At 51.6% G+C, this 15999-nt stretch overlaps 2 protein-coding genes and 2 non-coding genes across 4 annotated transcripts in view; 3 read left to right on the forward strand and 1 right to left on the reverse strand.

Moving 5' to 3' along the window:
• Positions 1-15999, reverse strand: part of LOC144258216 (uncharacterized) — a 970182-nt gene that overhangs the window by 742116 nt on the left and 212067 nt on the right. The gene's annotated exons all lie outside the window — the stretch shown is intronic.
• LOC144258305 (uncharacterized) overlaps positions 1-15999 on the forward strand; it is a 79172-nt gene that overhangs the window by 9841 nt on the left and 53332 nt on the right. The window lies entirely within an intron of this gene.
• Positions 4196-4267, forward strand: TRNAA-UGC (transfer RNA alanine (anticodon UGC)). Its single transcript has one exon. It is a non-coding gene; the product is annotated as a tRNA-Ala (tRNA).
• Positions 12723-12795, forward strand: TRNAM-CAU (transfer RNA methionine (anticodon CAU)). The gene has a single exon. It is a non-coding gene; the product is annotated as a tRNA-Met (tRNA).

Below are 15999 nucleotides of genomic sequence, written 5' to 3' on the forward strand. Positions count from 1 at the left end.
CTTTCTCCTTGTTGCCAACATACCTGAAGAAAGCCTTCTTGTTACTCTTAACATCTCTTGCTAGCTACAACTCCAGGTGTGATTTGGCCTTCCTGATTTCACTCCTGCATGCCTGTCAAGGTTCCTCCCCCACTCTGAACTCTAGGGTACAGATGTGGGGACCTGCATGAAAAACCTCCTAAGCTTATCTTTACCAGCTTAGTTCAAAACTTCCCCAAGGTACAAAATATTCCCCCCGTTGTCCTTGAACTGGCCGCTACCACCACCAAACTAATACTGGTTACTGGGGAAGAGCTGTTTGGACGCGTCCTTCCCCCCAAAATACTTCCCAAAACCTTGCACCCCACTTCCTGGACAAGGTTTGGTGAAAAGCCTCACGAATTTGCCTAGGTGACTACAGACCCAGACCCTTAGATCTTAAGAACAATGAACAATGCTCCCAACACTTGCACCCCCCCTTTCCTGGGAAATGTTGGATAAAAAGCCTCACCAATTTGCATAGGTGACCACAGACCCAAACCCTTGGATCTGAGAACAATGAAAAAGCATTCAGTTTTTTACAAGAAGACTTTTAATAAAAATAGAAGTAAATAGAAATAAAGAAATCCCCCCTGTAAAATCAGGATGGAAGATATCTTACAGGGTAATTAGATTCAAAAACATAGAGAATCCCTCTAGGCAAAACCTTAAGTTACAAAAAAGGGACAAAGACAGAAATAGTTATTCTATTCAGCACAATTCTTTTCTCAGCCATTTAAAGAAATCATAATCTAACACATACCTAGCTAGATTACTTACTAAAAGTTCTAAGACTCCATTCCTGGTCTATCCCCGGCCAAGACAGACTATAGACAGACCCACAGACCCTTTGTTTCTCTCCCTCCTCCCAGCTTTTGAAAGTATCTTGTCTCCTCATTGGTCATTTTGGTCAGGTGCCAGCGAGGTTACCTTTAGCTTCTTAACCCTTTACAGGTGAGAGGAGCTTTCCCCTGGCCAGGAGGGATTTCAAAGGGGTTTACCCTTCCCTTTATATTTATGACAATGCCCAAGCAATATTTTTATACTCATCCCTGGTCATTTGTCCAATCTTCCACTTCTTGTAAGCTTCTTTTTTGTATTTAAGATCAGCAAGGATTTCCCTGTTAAGCCACAGTAATGTCCCGAGCTCCCCAAGACCCATTGACAGCTGAGCTCTTCCTGCCCATTGAGCCCAGCAGAGACAGTGGGTGGGGGGTGAGTTTGTACCCAAATAACTGACAGAGCCAAGCAAAGAGCAAAGAAATGTTTCCTTCAGTCACTAGGTCTCTGTTTCTGTGGCTCACTCTCTCTCCCCTTCTCTGATAACGAGCAACGCTAAGAGAGGAAGAGGTTCAAACATGTGCTAGGTGGTGGCTAGGGTGGGATGACAAATTGAAAACCATCACAGAGCCCTCTACTGTGACACTGAGACGATCCCATTCTGACCTTTTACTGACACTTCTTTAATAACTGAAAAAAAAGAACAGGAGGACTTGTGGCACCTGAGAGGCTAACCGATTTATTTGAGCATAAGCTTCCGTGAGCTACAGAATGCATCCGATGAAGTGAGCTGTAGCTCACGAAAGCTTATGCTCAAAGAAATTGCTTAGTCTCTAAGGTGCCACAAGTCCTCCTTTCCTTTTTGCAGATACAGACTAACACGGCTGCTACTCTGAAACCTGTCGTCATTAATAACGGTTCCCCTGACGTACGTTGCTAAGATTATTTCAATAGCTCCTACACCGATACCTCCTGCCCCTTCTGGCTGGTTCATTGCGCTGTTTGGAACCTGCACCTAAAATTACACCCTCCCTGGGAGCAAGATTGAAAACTGCCCAAGGAAACCCCATTGGGTTTCAAGTGCCGCCCAAGCAGGGAGGCAAAGGGACAGTACAGGGTCGCAGAGCTTCTCCTTTGTCCCAGGGAGAAGGATCTAGTGGGCTAGATTAGGGGGGCTAATAGTCATGACTCCTGGGTTCTATTCCTGGCTGTGGGAGGAAAGGGGTGTCGAGTGGATTAGAGTGGGGGGGGGGCTAGGAGTCAAAGAAAAAACACCTCCCTTGTGTTCAGCTTCAATGCACATTGAACAAGAATATGGCTTCTCATGTCTTAGGTTCTGATGCCATCGTGTGGCCGTTTCATTTCACTTCTTGTGAAAAGGTTTGGGTGCCTTGCACAGACATGTTATTTCCTGGGGATAGACGGAGAAGTGGAAGCTGCATGGATTTCATCCTCCGAAAAATAGATTAAAATAATCCCCAGACAGCTCAGGCCCACCCGTCCCCCCTCGTTGCTGCCAGTGAAGCTCAGTTCTGGGCCTGGTGTGCAGTAAATGTGGGACAGACGCTGCCTGCCTGGACTTTTCGGGAGAAAAAGTCAGACACGATGCCATGCCTGGTGCAGGAGATGCAGATGTGTTGCTTGATTGTTTTTCTCATTTTAAATGTACTTGATCATTTTGATGGCAAAAAATCTTTGAAAAAGACCATGAAAAAGAAAGAAACCATGAAAATACCCAAGGGAGAGAGGGGGTTTCTGAGAGCCGGGGCAGAGATGGAGATTTTCATGAAACGGGGACAGGCCAAAGCAGGGAGCAAAGGGGGAGGTTTTTTGTGCAGTTCCATTTTAACCAGCCTCACATCCTGGAGTCCCTAATGTCCCAGCTTACCCACAACGTGTGACCTCGAGACTCCTCCCCACTGCAAAAACTGCAGATCCCCCAGCACTCCTTAACCTAGATGGATCCTCTGGCAACCAGATGTCTCTGCAGAACCGCCGTGGTTACTCTCCTAAGTGTCTGTTCAAGGATAGCTACTGACTTCTCCTGAGAATGCAGTTGAGGAATGGCTCTCCCATCTCTAGATGCTTTCCTGTGGGCTCTGAGAAGCAGGATGGGGCGTGTATGGTAAGGTCCACGCAACATTCCCCTTTCATCCCAGCCCTGGGACGTCACCAGTTGCCACCTATCCCCTGGCAGCAGTGAGGGATGTTTCCCACTGTCCAGGAGACACCAGCCTTGGACCAAAGGCAGCTTGAGGCTTCTCCTCTCTCCCTTCTTGAATCAAGTTCATGTTTTTTCCAAGAGTTAAAGCAGCCCAAACCCCCAGGGTCTGGATTAATGTCACAAGTTTGCTATCTCTCCCTGGAAGACAACTTCTTAATGAGAGGAGTTAAATGAGATGAGTGGAGTTAAATCAGTTCTCAGCCTGAGTCCTTTGCTCTTAATCCTGAGGATATTGTCCCACCGTGGGGCCATTTCATGCCTCTCTTTCACACAGAAGGACAATTTTCTTTGCGCAGACGCAGGAACATCAAGATCTTTCTCTGTCCCTTGTGGAAAGCAGAGTGTCAAATTCCAAGGAACCTTCCTCTTCTGCGATGGAAAGAATGGAGAAGCAGGGGGCCCTGGGCACCTCTAGCCCTGGCCGGGAGATGTTCCCTCCCCGCTTTCTTTACGCTGCTTGTTGTTATTTCATGGAGTGTCTGGGATGGGGGAAAAGCTGAGTTCACTCCAGGTGGAGGGAAAAAAGGACCCTGAGAATCTCAGGGCCTCAGGGAAAACCCAACCCCTGCTACCGGGATCACAGAGGTGCTGGGAATTTGAGCAGGAAAGGGACTGTGTGAATTGTCCAGGTGGGGAATGAATAACCATTGACAACTAGATCCACCTCATTAACCACCGACACAGGCTAATCGTGCTGCAGATAGAAGGGAAACTGGGAGCGATTCTTTGCTGTCAGCTATGGAAACAGTGACCCGAGTGCACTGCAGTGAATGTGCTGGGGAAAGCTGGACTTTACGGGCAGGTGGAAATAGCAGATCCGAGAAAAGCCTGGAGCCCCCCGCACACCAGTTCTTCCACCGGGGTGAGGTGTTGAGCGACTCACAGCGCCCCCCAGCGCCGTTACCGTTCAGCAGGGGCTGGCAGCTCCAGCCAGTAAATGCAGGGGAGAGGGCCGAGTGTATCTCTGCACCCTGAGTCCAGGGCAGGCCCTCTCTCTCCCCCACATAGAGAAACTGGCCCTGCTGCAAAGTGACCCCTGAGAACCAGCAACCTCCAGGACAGAGGGTTTGGCCCTCAAAGCAGGGAATGTGTCCCCCATGCTGCCGTTAGGCCCCTGGAGGCTCTGGAAACAGGAGGGCTGTGAGCGTAACCCATGCCAAACAGCCCCCTTCTGGGGATGTAACTCAGTGGTAGAGCACATGCTTTGCATGTATGAGGCCCTGGGTTCGATCCCCAGCATCTCCAAGTCTCTTTTCACCCTGCTGCTTTGCTCAGGCCCAGAGGGGATGTCGCCCAGCAGTCTCCCTGCAGGAGTTTCAGTCCTGCTCAGTGCAGGGCAGGTGCCCATTGCACGGAAGGTCTGTGGGGGTTTCTGCTCCTAAGTCACCTTGGTACATTTAAGATTCCCACCCAAGGGGTGGCTTGGGACAGTAGCGGATGAGAAGGGGGAATCCTCCAGCCCTGGAGGGAAAGGTCCCGTCTGCCCAGACTGAGGGGCAAGGAGACGGAGGGGCAGTCAGTGCTCAGAGAGGAGAGAGCTCAGTGATTTACACCCACCAGGGGACACTGTCTTTTTGAGGCGGGTGCAGCTGGCTTGGGATGGTGCTGACGATGGATAGAAAACAGGCTGGAGTCAAAGACAGATCAGACCACAGAAGGGGAAGGGGAAGGGCAGCTCCACAGAAGGTCCTGGGTGCTCAGATACCCCAGTTCTAGGTACCCTGGCCTGTCCCAGACAGAAAAGACAAAGAGGGGCCCAGCCCCCCGACAGTCATCCCATGGAGAAGAATCTGGTTGGGAGTGGGGTGAAGGTTCCCGCTGGACAAAGGGGAGCTGAAGTCCCCCAGCGTCCTGGAATTTAAGCAATGCAAGCTTCAAACCCTGCACGGGTGGGGCCTGAGGGGCACCCGCAGAAGGTTGGGCTGGACAGCGGCGGCAGGTTTCTACAATTTTTGGTGGTTTCCAGAATGGGACCAAGTCCTGCCTCCCCGTCCACCTCCTCCCACATCTGCCTAAGGCTCTGGGAGGGAGTTTGGGTATGGGAGGGAGAGGGAAAGGGGTTGGGCTCTGGGAGGGAGTTTGGGTGTGGGCTGTGGGTTGCGGCAGGGGGTTGGGGTGCAGGAGGGAATGCAGGGTGCGGGGTCTGGGCTGGGGCAGGGGGTTGGGGTGCAGGAGCAGGTGTGGGGGCAGGCTCTGGGAAGGAATTGGGTGTGTGGTGTGGGCTCTGGGCTGGAGCAGGGGGTTAGGGTGTGGGAGGGGGTGAGGGGTACAGGCTCTGGGAGGCAGTTTGGGTGCAGGTGTGGGGTCTTGGCTGGGGCAGGGCGTTGGGTGCAGGAACGGGTCGGGTGGCCAGGTTCTGGGAGGGAGTTCAGGTGCAGGCTCTGGGCTGGGGGAGGGGGTTTGGGTGCAGGAGAGGGTGCAGGTCGGGCTCTGGGAGGAAGTTTGGGTGTGGGGTTCGGGCTCTGGACTGGGGAAGAGGATTGGGGTGCGAGAGCAGGTGTGGGGGGAGGCCTGTGGGAGGAAGTTTGGGTGTGGGCTCTGGGCTGGGGCATGGGGGTGGGGTGCAGGAGGGAGTGCAGGGGATGTACTCTGGGAGGGAGTTTGGGTGCAGGGGGTTGGGGTCTGGGCTGGGGCTTGGGGTGCGGGAGAGAGTGAGGGTGCAGCTCTTACCTCAGGCATCTCCCAAAAGCGACCCATAACCCCCCTCTGGCAGCAGCTCCTAGGTGGGGGGTCTCTGCCCATCGCTGCCCACGGACACCACCCCAACAGCTCCCATTGCCACAGATGGCAGAGTCGGCCCTCGGGGCGGGGGCAGCGTGTGGAGATCCCCCCACCCCCGGGGCTGCAGGGACGTGCCAGCCGCTTCCGAGACTGGCAGGCCACACGGAGTGTAAGCAGTCTCAGGGTGAGCATCACCCTGACATCTGGTGGTGAGGTCTGGCAAGTTGTGGAAAAGAACTTCAGGGGCCAATCTCATTTGCATAGGCACACCCACCCCGCCTAGAACGAGGCCATAGCTGCCCAAATGGTCACTTTGGCTGCTGTGGGATCCCCAGTGTCTCTGTTATTGGGGCAGGAAGAATAAATTGTTATTACCCTGATTATGGGAACTGTGCTGGGAACTGTCCTTGGCCTTTTGTTATGATGGAGGGACTCACCATCAACTAAGTAGCACTCGCTAGGCAAAGGTCATGGGTTCCAAAACTCTGTGAATTGAGAGAGGTTGGGGTCAAGTATTAATACTTGGTGGCATGGGCTCCTTGGTGATGGTCTTATATGCTAATTGCCCTTCCTTTTCTCTTCACTGTGGAACCTCAGAGCTAATTTTGATTTCGTTAGGAGTCTAGTTACGGGTTGCTGAGCTCGCTTCGGGCTAATGGTGTACCATCACTGAGGCTCCTATACTGCAAGCTGACTTTACCAAAGAGCTGAACTGACTAAGAACCAAAATCACTGAGCGTTGTGTTAAGTAGTGGGGGAGCCTGAAGATCTATTGTGGAGAAGTTTGCGGGACGGCTGGAGTGCCTTGTGGACAGGCTGGTGGAGCAGTTCATGGGACGGTGGGAGCTGCTGGTGGGACGTGGAGCGGAGCTGAGCGAAGCAGTTCATGGGGCGGTTGGTGGAGCGGAGGCCTATGGAGCTGTGGGGCGGTCAGCTTCAGATCATGTAAGGTGCCTTTTACCCCCGCCCCCATCTCCACCCAGGTTGGGAGGTAAAGCTCTGCAGATAAACTTTTGAACTTTGGGGCTGCCCTGACCAGGGACAGAGACTTTTGGGTCATTGGACTTTTGGGACTTTGGGTGATTTGAGGTTGCTGGACTCAAGAACCAAAGGGAAAGGGCATGCCCCAATTTGCTTTGGGTGGGTTTTTTTTTTTGCTCGTGGGTTGTGTTATGAATCCTGTTGGTGCTGTTTCCCCAACATAATGCCACATTGTTTCTCTCTGTTATTAAAAGGCTTTTTGCTACACTCAGACTAGGTGCTTGCAAGAGGGGAAGTATTGCCTCTGGGAGGCGCCCAGCGGGGGTGGTACATATTTGTCCCAGGTCACTGGGTGGGGGCTCGAGCCGGTTTGCATTGTGTTATTGGAATGGATCCCCTAGATATTGAACCCAGCCCTCGTTGCTGCCAACTCTGACGGGCAGAAGGGTTACACGGAGCGAGGGTGGGCAGGAAGCCGCCTTAGCCCCCTTGTGCTGCCGGTGATGGCGGTGGGGGTTCCCGGGCCCTTTTAAATTGCCTGGGGGCAGCAGGCGGGGCTGGGAGAGACACCGGGCCCCGGACTTTGGTGGAGCCAGGCCCCTGTGGTCTTATGTTGCTGGAGCATGGGCACCAGGGGCCCAGATGAGGCGCCTCCCCTGCGGCTGGAGGAGCATGGGTGCTAATCCACCTTTCGGCGGGTTTGTTTTTGGAAGGTTAAATAAAGGCAGTCTCTGCTCTGGGCTCGCCCAGTTTCAGGGCCTGACGCTGCTTTGCACAACGATGAATCTCGGAACAGGCCATCAATGAAATGACAGCAGAACCTGAGGAAGGAAAAGCCTCCGGGTTCGTCTGTGGGCCTTGACGCTGAACGGGAGCCGTAATTTGACTCGCTTTGTGGCTGCGGCCGGTAAAATGTCAGGACAAAGTCGTCCCAGTGATTGTGACACTGGGTTTGAGGCGGCTTTGGTCTTATAAAAATGTAACTAGCATGGAACACTTGTGTTTTTAAAGGTGGCTTCCCCAAGGAATCCCAAGTTGTTCTTCCCAGAGCTGGGTGATGGTGGGCAGCAGGGGATCTCCCCAGTCTGTGAGGGAATCTCTCTGGGCCCCACTGTTAGTTCTCCAGCCTTTCTCCCCCTAACCACGCACACCTCTCCCCCACCCATTGTCAATGCTTTACAGTGACCTCTCCCTCCCCTTATGGGATACAGCCTCTCGGTGACCGAGACTGACTGGGGCTCCCCTCTGCATGGCTCCAGTGGGGAAGGAAAGAGTCTGACAGGGGAGAGGAAGGAGACAGGCCGAAGGAGTCAAATGGGGCTAGACGAGAATAGAGAATAGAGGAGATTTTCTTCCTATTAAATGGACTGGAGTCTCATTGCTGGAAAGCCACATTTTGAGTGAGGTTTGAACCGGCAGCCTTTCAATTGCCAGGCAGAGGTGCGAACCACAGAGACCGATCACGGCTGACTTCCCAACGCTGTCCAAGGAGCCCCTGCAGGGGTGCAAGTGGTTAGTGCAAAGGGCAATATTGCTGGGGTTGTGAGTTCAAGCCTTCCCTGCAGCCCTGGTTTCTATTACCCCATGGAGCTTCCCCAGCTTGCTTGTCCTAATTCACATGGAAGGTGCCATGAGAGGAAGGTCTGAAACGTGGACGTTGGTGCAAAGCTTGGGACCCCCCCACAATGCTGCCATTAGCTGTGGGTGGGTTGCTCAGGGGCAGGGAGAATTGATTTCTTTGCTGCTGAGAAAGCTGCCAGGACAGGTCTGTGGGCACCAGAGCTCCCCGCTTCTTCCAGCACATGCCAGGCTCTGTCACTCCTGGAGGAGGGTCATAGAATCATAGAAGATCAGGGTTGGAAGGGCCCTCAGGAGGTATCTAGACCAACCCCCTGCCCAGAGCAGGAACAACCCCAACTAAATCATCCCAGCCAGGGCTTTGTCATGCCTGACCTTAGAAACTTCTAAGAAAGGGGATTCCACCACTTCCCTAGGTAATGCATTCCAGTGTTTCACCACCTTCCTAGTGAAAAAGTTTTTCCAAATATCCAACCTAAATCTCCCCCACTGCAACTTGAGACCATTCCTCCTTGTCCTGTCATCTGCTATCACTGAGAATAGTCTAGATCCATCCTCTTTGGATCCACCTTTCAGGTAGTTAAAAGCAGCTATCAAATCTCCCCTCATTCTTCTCTTCCGTAGACTAAACAATCCCAGTTCCCTCAGCCTCTCCTCATAAGGCATGTGTTCCAGTCCCCTAATCATTTTTGTTGACTTTGCTGGACTCTCTCCAATTTATCCGCATCCTTCTTGTAGTGTGGGGCCCAAAACTGGACACAGTACTCCAGATGAGGCCTCACCAATGTCGAATAGAGGGGAACGATCACGTCCCTCGATCTGCTTGCAATGCCCCTACTTATACACCCCAAAATGCCATTGGCCTTCTTGGCAAGAAGGGCACACTGCTGACTCATATCCAGCTTCTCGTCCACTGTCACCCCTAGGTCCTTCTCTGCAGAACTGCTGCCGAGCCATTCGGTCCCTAGTCTGTAGCGGTGCATTGGATTCTTCCGTCCTACGTGCAGGACTCTGCACTTGTCCTTGTTGAACCTCCTCAGATTTCTTTTGGCCCAGTCCTCCAATTTGTCTAGGGCCCTCTGTATCCTATCCCTACCCTCCAGCCTATCTACCACTCCTCCCAGTTTAGTTTCATCCACAAATTTGCTGAGGGTGCAATCCACTCCTACCTCCAGATCATTAATGAAGATATTGAACAAAACCGTCCCCAGGAATGACCCTTGGGGCACTCCGCTACATACCGGCTGCCAACTAGACATGGAGCCATTGATCACTACCCGTTGAGCCCGACAATCTAGCCAGCTTTCTATCCACCTTATAGTGCATTCATCCAGATCATACTTCTTTAACTTGCTGGCAAGAATAGTGTGGGAGACCGTGTCAAAAGCTTTGCTAAAGTCAAGGAACAACACGTCCACTGCTTTCCCCTCATCCACAGAGCCAGTTATCTTGTCATAGAAGGCAATTAGATTAGTCAGGCATGACTTGCCCTTGGTGAATCCATGCTGACTGTTCCTGATCACTTTCCTCTCCTCTAAGTGCTTCAGAATTGATTCCTTGAGGACATGCTCCATGATTTTTCCAGGGACTGAGGTGAGGCTGACTGGCCTGTAGTTCCCAGGATCCTCCTTCTTCCCTTTTTTAAAGATGGGCACTACATTAGCCTTTTTCCAATCTTCCGGGACTTCCCCCAATTGCCATGAGTTTTCAAAGATAATAGCCAATGGCTGTGCAATCACATCCGTCAATTCCTTTAGCACTCTCAGATGCAGCTCATCTGGCCCCATGGACTTGTGCACGTCCACTTTTTCTAAATAGTCCCGAACCACTTCTTTCTTCACAGAGGGCTGGCCACCTCCTCCCCATGCTGTGCTGCCCAGTGCAGTCATCTGGGAGCTGACCTTGTTCGTGAAGACAGAGGCAAAAAAAGCATTGAGTATGTTAGCTTTTTCCACATCCTCTGTCACTAGGTTGCCTCTCTCATTTAGTAATGGGCCCACAGTTTCCTTGGCTTTCTTATTGCCAAAATACCTGAAGAAACCCTTCTTCTTACTCTTAACTTCACTCGCTAGCTGCAACTCCAGGTGTGATTTGGCCTTCCTGATTTCACTTCTGCATGCCTGAGCAATATTTATCTACTCATCCGTGGTCATTTGTCCAATCTTCCCCTTCTTGTCAGCCTCTTTTTTGTATTTAAGATCAGCAAGGATTTCTCTGTTAAGCCAAGCTGGTCGCCTACCATATTTACTATTCTTTCTACACATCGGGGTGGTTTGTCTCTGTAACCTCAATAAGGATTCTTTAAAATACAGCCAGCTCTCCTGGACTCCTTTCCCCCTGATGTTATTCTCCCAGGGGATCTTTCCCATCAGTTCCCTGAGGGAGTCAAAGTCTGCTTTTCTGAAGTTCAGAGTCCGTATTTTGCTGCTTTCCTTTCCTCCTTGTGTCAGGATCCTGAACTCGACCATCTCATGGTGACTGCCTCCCAGGTTCCCATCCACTTTTGCTTCCCCTACTAATTCTTCCCGGTTTGTGAGCAGCAGGTCAAGAAGAGCTCTGCCCCTAGTCGGTTCCTCCAGCACTTGCACCAGGAAATTGTCCCCTACAGTTTCCAAAAACTTCCTGGATTGTCTGTGCACCGCTGTATTGCTCTCCCAGCTGATATCAGGATGATTGAAGTCGCCCATGAGAACCAGGGCGTGCCACCTTGTAGCTTCTGCGAGTTGCCAGAAGAAAGCCTCATCCACCTCATCCCCCTGGTCTGGTGGTCTGTAGGAGACTCCCACCAGGACATCAGTCATGTTGCTCACGCTTCTAAACTTAATCCAGAGACTCTCAGGTTTTTCTACAGTTTCATATTTGAGCTCTGAGCAGTCATACTGCTCCCTTACATACAGTGCAACTCCCCCACCTTTTCTGGCCTCCCTGTCCTTCCTGAACAGTTTATATCCATCCATGACAGCACTCCAGTCATGCGAGTTATCCCACCCAGTCTCCGTTATTCCAATCACATCATAATTCCCTGACTTTGCCAGGATCTCCAGTTCTCCCTGCTTGTGTCCCAGGATTTGTGCATTTGTATATAGGCACTTGAGATAACCCGCTGATCGCCCCTTGTTCTCAGTATGAGGCAGGAGCCCTCCCCTCTCACACGCTCCAGCTCGTGCTTCCTCCTGGTATCCCGCTTCCCCACTTACCTCAGGGCTTTGGTCTCCTTTCCCTGGTGAACCTAGTTTAAAGCCCTCCTCACTAGGTTAGCCAGCCTGCTCACGAAGATGCTCTTCCCTCTCTTCGTTAAGTGGAGCCCGTCTCTGCCTAGCATTCCTCCTACTTGGAACACCATCCCATGGTTGAAGAATCCAAAGCCTTCTCTCCGACACCACCTGTGTAGCCATTCCTTGACTTCCACGATTTGACGGTCTCTACCCAGGCCTTTTCCTTCCACGGGGAGGATGGACGAGAACACCACTTGCACCTCAAACTCCTTTATCCTTCTTCCCAGAGCCACGTAGTCTGCAGTGATCCGCTTAAGGTAATTCTTGGCAGTATCATTGGTGCCCACGTGGAAAAGCAGGAAGGGGTAGCGGTCCGAGGGCTTGATGAGTCTCGGCAGTCTCTCTGTCACATCGTGAATCTTAGCCCCCGGCAAGCAGCAGACTTCTCTGTTTTCCCGGTCAGGGCGGCAGATAGATGACTCAGTCCACCTGAGGAGAGAGTCCCCGACCACCACCACCCACCTCCTTCTCTTGGGAGTGATGGTCGTGGAACCCCCAACCCTAGGACAGTGCATCTCATGCCTTTCAACTGGTGGAGTCTCCTTCTGCTCCCTTCCCCCAGACGTATCATCTGGGTCACTCCCCGCAATGGTACCTGTGGAGAGAACATGAAAATGGTTACTTACCTGTGTCCGCTTTGCTGGTACATGGACTTTCCCCCTTCTTCTTCTGGAGGTCACATGTTGCCAGATTTCTTCACAGTCCTCCTGTCCCTGCTGCGCAGCCTGCTCTGAATCTTCAGAACCTTGTGCCCATAGAAGCATATCCTGACGTCTGTCCAGGAAATCTTCAGTTTTTCTTATGCAACGCAGGGTCGATACCTGTTGCTCCAGACCTTGAACCTTCTCTTCCAATATGGAGACCAGCTTGCACTTTGTAGAGACAAAGTGGCTTCTGTCCTCTGGAAGAAAGACACACATGGCACATCCAGTGCAGGTCACAAGAGTTGACCACTCCCCATCCATATTACCTTCCTACTATGAGCTTCCTCCGGAGATGCAGTAATTCCTCAGAGAAGTCGTTTGGGTGTAAGCCTCAGTGGGCTCACTCCAGGTGAACTCCCAGTCAAACTCCTGCTGTCTGCTGCTCTGCTGTTCCCCGCTGCTCTGCTGGTTCTATAAGCACCGAGCCTAAAGCTCTTCCAAGCCTTCTTAGCGCAGCGGGCAGCACATCAGTCTCATAATCTGAAGGTCCTGAGTTCAAGCCTCAGAGAAGGCAACTCTTCTTGCTCCCTGCTTTAGATTTTCTAACGGAAATCAGAGAAAAAAAGACTAGAGCTGAGTGGTTTCTAGACACCCTCCCATCCATCTAACACACACACACAGACTTTTCTAACGGTACGTGTACAGTATGAAATTAGTTCAAAATTATTCGATTGGAAATTTCGGGAGCTATTTTAGACATTCAGGCTTCGGTGTCCCCACTAAAGCTCGTGAATTCGGCAGAGTGCATCCACAGTACCGAAGCTAGCATCGAACATCGGAGCGGGTGCACCGTGGGTCGCTATCCCACAGTTCCTGCAGTTCCCGCCGCCCACTGGAATTCTGGGTTACGCTCCCAGTGCACGATGGGGCAAAAACATTCTTGCGGGTGTTTCTGGTGCGTGTCATCAGGAAGCTCTGGCAGACAATCGTTTCACGCCTTTTTGGCATGCAGACGCCGTACTGCTTTCAGCAAACGGTGCACCGCTTGCTCTCCTGCAACTATGAATCCGCCTCTCATTTCCTCTCCCCTTCCGATGTAATCTCTACTATCTGCTCTTTCTCTTCCTCATCGAACTCTTCTGCCTCCAACTCTGCTCTCCCACTGGTGCCACGCTTCCGAGCTTCTCCGGGTTGTCTGTCCTGGGCTCCCGCCTCCATGGAAACCACGGAAGACAACCATTTCCCGCCTTTGTTCGGCTACCACGAACCAAACAGCACCTCTTCCCCTGCCACTCTGCTCTCCTACATTTCGCGCCCTTTTTCCAAAATTACCCGTGCAGGCGCCATGGAGCCCGCTCAGATCTCCACTGCAGTTTTGAGCATTGTAGATACCTCGCGCATTATCCAGCAGTATGTGCAGTCCCTGCAAAACGGGGCGAGGAAACGACAACGGGGCGATTACTATACTGATGAGGACATGGACAAAGATGGCACGGCGTGTGGCAATTGGGAGATCATGGTGGTGCTGGGCCAGGTTCATGCCGTGGCAGGCCAATTCTGGGCCCAGAAAACAAGCACAGACTGCTGGGGCCTCATCGCGTTGCAGGTGTGGGATGATTCCCAGTGGCTGAGAAACTTTCGTAAGCCTAAGGGCCACTTTCATGGAGCTTTGCGACTTGCTGTCCCCTGCCCTGAAGCGCAAATACACCAAAATGAGAGCCACCCTCACAGTTGGGAAGTGAGTGGCCATAGCCCTGCGGAAGCTTGCAACGCCCGACAGCTACCGGCCAGTTGGGAATCAGTTTGGAGTGGGGAAATCTACTGTGGGGCCTGCTGTGATCCAAATAGCCAACACAATCATTGATCAGCTGCTATCTAGGCTCATGCCTTTGGGAAATGTGCGGACCATTGTGGATGGCTTTAATACGCTGGGGTTCCCTGACTGCGGCGGGGCGATGGCCATAACGCATATCCCTCTCTTGGCCCCGGAACAGCGGGGCGGCCACTACATAAACCGCAAGGGGTACTCTTCCATGGTGCTGCAAGCCCTGGTGGATCACAAGGGACGTGGCGAAAGGGATGCACAAACAATCCAGTTGGGCCATTGCCCACAAGCTCACCCCAAGCAGCTTGGACTCCTGATGACTGTGATGCTGAGGTTCCTTAGACCCCTGTTCATATTTCAGACCCCAGCCGGTGCAGCATCCCTGCCCAACCACTCACCATCTGCCCCAGGAGAACCAGCTGGTGGGCTGCATCCACAGGCAGGTAGTTTATGCCGCTCCCCTCAGAGCAGCAGCCACAGCTGTGCAGCTAATCCCCACATCTGGTTGCCGGGGATCCAGCTGGATTGTTTGGGCATCCCTTTCAAGACTTGCCCTCAACAACCTGGCAGCCCCCAGCTTTCTCATTGCTCTGTGGTTGTTTGCTCTGTGAAAGGGGCCTCTAGGAATTGGTATTTCCAGAGGCATTAAAGAATCATAAAGGAGAAGGAAAAGTTAATGCCTTAGAAAAGTCTGTGTGTCTGTGTTAGATGGATGGGAGGGTGTCTAGAAACCACTCTGCTCTCGTCTTTTTTCTCGGATTTCCAGTGGTAATCAAGGTCAGCCATTGCCAGCAGTTGACAAGAACATGTGAGAACAGTTGGGGTGGGAAATAAACATGGGGAAATAGTTTTATTTTGTGTAATGACCCATCCATTCCCAGTCTTTATTCAAGCCTAAGTTAACTGTATCCAGTTTGCAAATTAATACCAATGATCACTACAAAAGGTTCCCCCCACCCCACCCGGCTCTCCTCCTGGTAATAGCTCACCTTACCTTAGCAAGCAGATCGAGGGACGTGATCGTTCCCCTCTATTCGACACTGGTGAGGCCTCATCTGGAGTACTGTGTCCAGTTTTGGGCCCCACACTACAAGAAGGATGTGGATAAATTGGAGAGAGTCCAGCGAAGGGCAACAAAAATGATTAGGGGTCTAGAACTCATGACTTAGGAGGAGAGGCTGAGGGAGCTGGGATTGTTTAGCCTGCAGAAGAGAAGAATGAGGGGGGATTTGATAGCTGCTTTCAGTTACCTGAAAGGGGGTTCCAACGAGGATAGCTCTAGACTGTTCTCAATGGTAGCAGATGACAGAACGAGGAGTAATGGTCTCAAGTTGCAATGGGGGAGGTTTAGATTGGATATTAGGAAAAACTTTTTCACTAAAAGGGTGGTGAAACACTGGAATGCATTACCTAGGGAGGTGGTAGAATCTCCTTCCTTAGAGGTTTTTAAGGTCAGGCTTGACAAAGCCCTGGCTGGGATGATTTAACTGGGAATTGGTCCTGCTTCGAGCAGGCGGTTGGACTAGATGACCTTCAGGGGTCCCTTCCAACCCTGATATTCTATGATTCTATGATTCTATACCTGATCACTCTCGTTACAGTGTGTAGGGTAACCCCCATTGTTTCATGTTCTCTGTGTATAGGAGTCTCCCCACTGTATTTTCCACTGCATGCATCTGATGAAGTGAGCTGTAGCTCACGAAAGCTTATGCTCCAATAAATTTGTTCGTCTCTCAGGTGCCACAAGTCCTCCTGTTCTTACTCATGGTGTTGTATCCCCATAGTGTGGCTGTTTGTTATCAGTCCTTTTAAATAAACAATGAGTTTTTTTCATAGAAACCATATTTTCCTCATACAGACACAGGAGTAGTTTAATCTACAAAGGGAAGGTGATTCCAAGGCAGTTCCGGAGGGAGAAGGGAACGTTTCAGCATCACTAAATGATTGCGTTGT

The sequence above is a fragment of the Eretmochelys imbricata genome, chromosome 28 (genome assembly GCF_965152235.1).
Source record: "Eretmochelys imbricata isolate rEreImb1 chromosome 28, rEreImb1.hap1, whole genome shotgun sequence".
Classification (NCBI taxonomy): domain Eukaryota; kingdom Metazoa; phylum Chordata; order Testudines; family Cheloniidae; genus Eretmochelys; species Eretmochelys imbricata.